The sequence below is a fragment of the Grammomys surdaster genome, unplaced genomic scaffold, assembly GCF_004785775.1.
Source record: "Grammomys surdaster isolate TR1022 unplaced genomic scaffold, NIH_TR_1.0 170, whole genome shotgun sequence".
NCBI classification, from domain to species: Eukaryota; Metazoa; Chordata; class Mammalia; order Rodentia; family Muridae; genus Grammomys; species Grammomys surdaster.
In genome coordinates this window covers 917,149-925,346 of record NW_021604618.1, presented here as the reverse complement: position 1 = coordinate 925,346, position 8,198 = coordinate 917,149, and the positions used below count along the sequence as shown (strand labels likewise).

The following is an 8,198-nucleotide window of genomic DNA, read 5'->3' as shown; positions in this document are numbered from 1 at the left end:
TAACTGATGGCAGCAAAGGAAGCATATAATCATCTACTGTCAGTAATTTGTATTTGTCCCTTTAGTTGTTCATTTATATTAATTCATTAAGTTAACTTGCCTGCATTCAAATGACATGAAAATATAAAACCACAGGACTTGTTACTCATACTTTGACACCTGACTCTGGTCCTGGTAAGTCTAGGAAAGAAACTGATTTGGTTAAGGGTCTCTGTATGAACTTGAGATATCCCAGAACCCATAATCATTTTCATATGATAAAATACCAGTTTTAATGTCATCTCATCTAACACAGTTTTAAAAATCTTTCATCCCTATGTTGGCTGTCTTTTATTTTGTAGGTTTTATCACATGAATAATGAAAATTTATTCTCCTTTCTTTTTGGGGAAAATAATTGCTGGAATTTGAAATGTGTGCTTGAGAGTCATAGTATAACATTATAAAGGGTTTTGGTTTTAGTCTGGTCAAGAAGATGGGTTCAATTCTTACAGACTCACAGCTGTAATAAAATAGTGTGATGGATGTGCAAATACAACTTGTTCTCATTCATTGTCCTTATAATGATAATCCAGAGCTAAGAAGTGACCCTCAAATCCCCATTGCGGATGAAGATACACAACTCTTTTATAGTAAGTACTTCTCTGACCTTTACACCTGTGCCACGGTACATGCAACCCTCCCCCAAGTAAATGAATAGGTTTTAAAAGAGACAGTTTTATCTCTCTTCACTATTTATTTGTCTTTATACAATGATATCATTTAAAACTTGAAGAGATGAAAACTATACAAATAAGTATGATGTTGAATTCATAAGTTCAATATGTAAAAGCATAGCATTAAAAAAGAAGAGAGGTCTTTGGGACATTTAAAAGAATGACCATTAGCCTGGAAAGTGCAAGCAAGAAAAACTGCAAAAAGCTCAAAGTTGCTATTTAAAGAAAAGTGGTTAGTTAGTTTGTTTTGTAAACATACTTAAGAAGATAGTTGCTCTAATTTAGCCCTACTCAAATGGTAGACTGGATAATTCTTTATTGTAAGTAGCCACTCTGCATACTCTACGTGTAAAGCAGCATCCATGACTGTTTTCCTAATGATGTTATAATAACCCTACAACAATAATGCACAAAATAAAAAAAATATAAATAATCTAGTCTTTGCCAAATTTTTACTGAGGGAGGAATTTCTCTGACTGATGCCTGCTTCTTAATGTCTTTCTTCTGACTGCAATGCCTCTTTCACACCCTTCCATCCCACGGTTTCTCTAGAGTCCAAGTGTACATTAGAATAATTTTAGCTGTAGTTTTCTAAGAATGCTTTTCCTTTACATAGACTCTGTACACTGGGTATTATTAGATGCCATTTGTTCTTAGCACATGGATACATTCACTTGTCTTTAGAATCTTTACTTTCTAGTTTATGAGCTCATATACAATATTTATCTCAGTATTTACTGGACAGTGAGAATCCAAAGAGGGAGGTGTTTTGTTTTTGTAACGGACTGGATAAAGTTGGATGAACCTGAATGTGTTTGTGGGCTTTGAAGTCTCTAAAATATGATAATCACACCCTTTATTTTATGTCACATTTCAGCGTGTCAAAAGCTGAGAGATGCTTTGCTGAACCATGAATAATACTTTCTACAAGGTTTCCATTCTTTAAAGCTCTACTCCACTGATATTCCCTCTGCCCTTATGTCTATCTTACCATAAAGCATTAGCTCAGTCAATTGTATATTCCTTTTCTTATATCAACATAATTGAAATAAAAATATGATTCATTTTGTTGATTTCTGAATGGAAGCACTATTTCCATAAGAATAGATGTATACATATCTGTGTTGGGGAAAGGCCTAGTTTCCAGGCCTTAGACATAAACTATAGGGGCTTTCTTTCCCTTTGTAACTAGAGTCCTAATCTGAGATTAAAGAGCAATGGATAGCCTTGTTCTCCAGATTATTTGTCACCAAATACTGGCAGCAGATTGAACAACTAGGCTACAAACTTCAAGAGCACTTTAAAAGCTACTTTGTCATTCAAGGATTATGGGAAAGAGAAGCCCTGTGCAATTACATGGTCTGGAACAAGGGAAGTGGTCTGAATTCACAAGGGATAGATGTTGTGAAATGTCACTGGGAGATGTAAGACTATATTACTTTTGGACATCCTGTTTGAAAGCTTTTTTGCATCATGAAAAATGCATGTTTTCTATCCATTAGTTATCTGTCAGTAGAAGGTGTGTGAGGACGTGGCTCTGACCGTTCTCTAGTCGTTCTAATAATGGCAGCCTTTGGAGGCCAGGGTTGTAAGAAATCAGAAAATCTCTTTATCTTTTCACAAACACAGAAGACAGTAAATGCTTAAAATTTCTCTGGGAACTTTAGTAAATAACTTAGTCAAAATGATTTTTTCTTCCTCTCCTACTAACCCTAGTTTTCTATCTTTCATCTCTAATTTTAAGATGTAGGATAAAGTAGGCAGTTTTCAAAAGTGTATTTGCAGTTTTCAAAAGTGTATTTGGTCAAAGGAATAAGAATTATATTTTTTTATTAGAGCATTAGTGACTCAGAGCTTTGTAATCATTCTGAGAACAGCACAGGATTAGTAAAATATAAATTCAGCAGGGGATTAAGCAGAAGCCCAATCATTTTCCAGAGTTGAATGAATTCTGCATCTTTGGAAGGTTGGAAACTATTTGATTAACTCATTTTTAAAGAAATTATTTCTGGCCCTTGCTGATGTTTCCCAAGTAGAAGTATTGCAATTTAATTACAGGCACAGGACTTCCACATAAGCAATCCTGTTTAGCTATTTTGTAAACCATGTACCTAATATCTCAAAAATCAAGTCTTTTATGTCAGGAAAGTTTGATATTAGTAACAAACTAATTAAATTCTGGTGAACATCTTGAAGAGGTTAACACAACTTGTTTTTAGAGGAAATGTGTGTAAAATGACAACTACAGAATAGTCAGGGAAAAGGGCAAATGGACTTTGGCCAAAACATGTTTTCAAGTTCAGCCTGTACTGTAAACACAGGGAATGTACCATGTTATTTTTTAAGATAAGTAAAATTTAGCCTTTCTGCTGTTTCTGACAATTAGTCAGAATTTTTTACATGTTAAGAGCACATTTTTGTGAGTTGAACTTGAATTCTCTACTTTGATTATTCACTCACTAGATTTGACTCTGTTACTAAGATTTTTTTAAATCTTTTTATTGGATTTTAATTTATCTACATTTCAGATGTCAGCTCCTTTCCCCATTTCCCCTCCCCATCCCCCCTCCTTCTTTTTGCTTTTATATCATTTTAATTATATGCATGTATAAAGGTCAGTTCTAGATTGAGGGTCTAGCAATTAAATAGATGTAAATAGTTAAGGAACCATCAAGACAGTAAACACAAATAGTCAAAGAATAAGCAAGGCATTAAACACAATTCTTGAACACTCTCATCATCACTGTTTCTAAAGGCATATAAGGATGACTAAAATATCTGAGCTAACTTCCCTGTCCTAGCCCAAAGTCATTTTCATATCTGACGCCTACTTCCTGATTCTAGCCTGAAATTTATACTCATGTCTGAAATTATTTTTTGGTTTCAACCTAATGGTTAGGTTTCTGCCTGAGATTACTTCTTTGTTCTAGCCTAATCTCAGATTTCTGCCTGAAGCCTACTTCCTTACCCTTGGCCAATGTCATATGTCTGCCAAAGCAGCCCATTTCCTTGTCCCTGACCCATGTGAGATTCTTGCCAAGCAGCCCGAAAGGCTCTCCGCTTGTCCTTCTTTTTTATTTCATTAACAAGACTAAGCCTGTCTTAGGTCATTCTGACAAGAATGCTTTTCTTACCTGTCATGGAATATGCATTATCCAAAGCAATGCACTTCTGTCTTAGGTTGGTAAGGCTCTGTGCGGAATCTTACCCATCCTTGGATTACCAGTCTGTTAATTTAATAACTCTGTATGGGGGTCCATTTTCAGGTTCAAGCCATGTACTTTGGCTGCCAACATGTTGATGTTGTTAAAGTTAAGCTTTAACACAATGGGCAGAAATAAAAGTATTCCCAGGACAAAAAAAGGACTAGAGTGATCAAGCTATATATGCCATTTTTGAAGCTTGAACAAAATAGAAATACTGACCTCAGGCCATGGGTAATTTTATCAGCAGTATCTAACATATCAACCCTCAGCAGAGCAGCATACTAAGCTTTTTAATAATGTTTTTGTATTTCTAAATGAGATTAGAATTGTAGCAACTCAATGGGGTTGTTTGGAAGAATGGTTGTTTCTATGTCTATAATCCATATTATATATATGATTCAATACTTAAATGTATATATTAAATCAATTAGTAATTTATGGCATGTCTCGGTCCCAGACAATGTGCAGAGGGTTTCATTTATTTATTGTCAATTCATACTAAAATTGGTTATTCAATATTCTGGGACAGATACTTTCAAAGACCTTAAGATGAAGGACATCATAACAAAATCCCAGTGCCTAGAGGTTTCTACTCAGACTCCTTTTCTCTTTTGTTGAAAATGCATCCAATTTTCAGAATGTCCCAATAAACTCACCATTCTAATGACTTTCATTGTGAAAAGCTTCTAAGAGAAATTCCACTTGTGGTTTACATAAATTGTAATGGTAAAATGCTCCCCTCCAAGCTGCATGGCTCCTTATAAACATGGCTGTGTACCTCCACCTTGTCTATGATATATTTGAGAAAATGACTTTAAAGACTTTTTTTTTTATATATATAAGAGCCGATGTGTACCCTCTACTTAAGGAGAAAGTAATTATGAAAAGAACTACATGGTAAACTTTTCTTTTTTAATGTGACACTTAGAGAAGCACAAACATACTGCTTCTGTCTCCCCATCAGACTGAAAGAAGTAGTGATTTAGCTGGGCTGAGCAGATCATATTGTTATGATGAAAGGAGGCTCAACTAGTAGGGGGTGTAATGAATGTAAGCCTGGAGTAAATGAGTCATTATAAAATACACTGTCTCTCTGCAATGAGTCTGCTTTATTAAAATAATCTCTGGCATAATGTCATCCTCTCTCAGGCTTCTCCTACTGTGAACCTATCCATGATTCCACCATCACAAATCTTATCCCTGAGGACAGATTCCTAATGAGAGTAAAGAGTTTGATTATTTGCTTTTAATAACTATGCTTCCTAAATCCAACTTAATACAGCAGAGAGTCTATATGGAAGGACACACCAGAATTATTGGCCATTCAATCAATACTGAAAATTAATCATAATCGCTGCTGGTAATCATAGCTGCAATTACTGATTGATTAATTAGGGCAGCTCATGAAATGCCAGTAGAAATTTAATATCATATTAGATTCAACCCGATAACCATAAACTTCTACAATTACTTTTCAGCTTCCCATTATTTATGTCATATTTCTCTCTAGTATTATCAGCTATATTCATTTATTCATCATTCTGTTTGAGCAGGCCAAGCTATTCCATTGTCCTTTGATGAGGGTAATCTATTAAAAGATGTTCAAGTTATGGTACCAAATAAATCTAGTGTCAGTTCTGAGCAAATATTTGCAAATTTAGAACATCTATTTGAATTGCATCTCAATCCAAGAATGTTATATTTTTTGCAAAAAAAAATGGATATGAGCATATTCTACCCCTTGACAGGTAACTAATTTGGTGCACTGGATTTATGCATGGAAAATTTCAGGTTTATTAACGCATTTCTGAATGCTTCACATAGGAAATCCATTGCAACATTCTTTGTTTAATAAGGCCAAGAGCAACAAGAGCCTATTAGTACGACAATCAATCATAGAAATCCACACCATAATGAAATTAGGAGAAGACTAGTGCAAATGCAGCAAAGGATCTGATTAATAAACAAGTCTGGTTCTTGTTGCCTTAGGATCATCGATTAGGTCCAGCAGATACAAATTATGGTCATTTTACTCACAATTTTCTCAGCAGTGTCTAAATACTGTGCATTGTCATATGCTGTATAATGATGTGGATGCAAAGACTTTCAGGACTCTTTTAAATTTTGAATATGTTCAGTAAAGAACATAGGATATTAACTCAAATACTAGGAGTATAAGCTTTAAGTTTATACAGTTGAGCAGAAAGGATAGATTTTGAAAAATAAAGAAAAACTTATCAAGATTGCAGTTTTCATGAGCATCCTGTTGTGTCAAGTCTATTTTAAAAATTCAGTGCCATCAAATTCCAATGCCTGTGGGCTAAAGTGATGGCTCAAAACTTAAAGTCAAAGTCTACTCTTCTAGAGGTCTAGAGTTCAGTCACAATGCCCATGGTAGGTTATTCATAATCTTATGAAACTCCAGCTCCAGGGTACCTGATGCCTCTTTCCTTTCTGGGTACCCTCATGCACTTGCACAAAGTAACACAGAGATACACATATGCACATAATTGAAAGTAAAAGTTAAATTTATAAATATTCCTATGATGTCCATCACAGTACAAAAAACAAACTCCAAAAGTTCACATAAAACCACAGAAGATGCCAGATTGTCATAGCACTCTTCAGCAGAAAGAACAATGTTGAAAGAATCACAGTGTACAAATTCAAATTATCTTACAGAATCATGGTAACATGAACAATATGACTCTGAAACAAAAATAGATATAAGATCTGTAAAATAGAAAGTAATGCCAGAAATACAACCACATAGCCATCTGATTCTCTCTGAGGATGCACAAGGAATATTTGGAGAAAACTAATAACATTGAAGAAGCAGCACATCTACCTGTAGAAGATATAAACTCAATCCTTACCTCCAAGCCTGCATAAAAGTCAACATAAACTCATGAGAGATATTTATTTAAGACCCAAACATTTAAAATGTCTAAAGGAAAACACAGAGATAGCATCATGATATCAATATGGGTAGTAGATACCAAAATTGGACACTATTCATTAAGAAAATAATAAGAAATAACAATTGGGATTGCATAAAGTTAAATAGTCTTCAAAGGAAGCAGTTGGCAAAGATATCCTACAGAATTTTGAGATGTATATGCAAGCTAGTCACTTGAGAAGGATACATATCTAGAATAAGTGACAAAGATACTGGATATAAAAAGACCAACCAACAAAGAAATGAAGTTCTCAAAAGAAGTCTAGCTGGGCTCTTCCCACGGCTGCAGCTCAATATGGCGCCGCAGAAGGACAAGAAACCTAAGAAGTCAACCTGGCGGTTTCATTTGGACCTCACTCATCCAGTAGAAGATGGAATTTTTGATTCTGGAAATTTTGAACAGTTTCTACGGGAGAAGGTTAAAGTCAATGGAAAAACTGGAAATCTTGGAAATGTTGTTCACATTGAACGCCTGAAGAATAAAATCACAGTTGTTTCTGAGAAACAGTTCTCAAAAAGGTATTTGAAATATCTTACCAAGAAATACCTTAAGAAGAATAATCTCCGTGATTGGCTTCGTGTGATCGCGTCTGACAAGGAGACTTACGAACTTCGTTATTTCCAGATCAGTCAAGATGAAGATGGTTCAGAGTCTGAGGACTAATTGGCCTTTGCTTTTAATAAAATGGAAGTATGCAAAAGAAACCTAAAATCGGACGTTATGGGCAAATAAAAGTCATTTTACTCTATAAAAAAAAAAAAAAAAAAAAAAGAAGTCTAGCTGGCCAAAATTGTACGAAAAAAAACATACACCTCATGGAAATTCAAACCCAAACTATATCAGTAGTTAAACTTTACTACGATGAAAATTACTTAGGACTGAAGTCCTGAGTGGCATAAGAAAGAATGGAAACAGGCAACCTTGGAAGTTAGAAGGTGGGGAGCCTTCTAGAATGGACCGGAGACCTGGAAGGTGAAAGACACTCAGGACTCAAAGAGAGGGACCTTGGATGAAATGTCCAACAGTGGGGAGAGGGAACTTGTACAGTCTACCTCCAGTGGAGGAGAAGGACATCAAGTGGAGGGATGGGGTTGCCATCCCACAGTGAAAAACTTTGACCAAGAATTGTTCCTGTCTTAAGGAACTTCAGGGACAAAAATAGAGAAGAGCATGAGAGAAAGGAAGTCAAGTGACAGGCCCAAATTCAGATCCAACTCAATGAGAGGTCTGGGGCCCTGATACTGTTACTGATGGTATCGTGTGTTTGCAGACAGGAGCTAGCATGGCTGCCCACTAAAAGGTCCAACAAGCAGCTGAA

General features: G+C 35.4%; 1 pseudogene; it reads left to right on the top strand.

Moving 5' to 3' along the window:
• The first annotated feature begins 7,161 nt into the window (after positions 1–7,161).
• On the top strand, positions 7,162–7,628 carry LOC114620965 (annotated as a pseudogene).
• Positions 7,629–8,198: the final 570 nt, after the last annotated feature.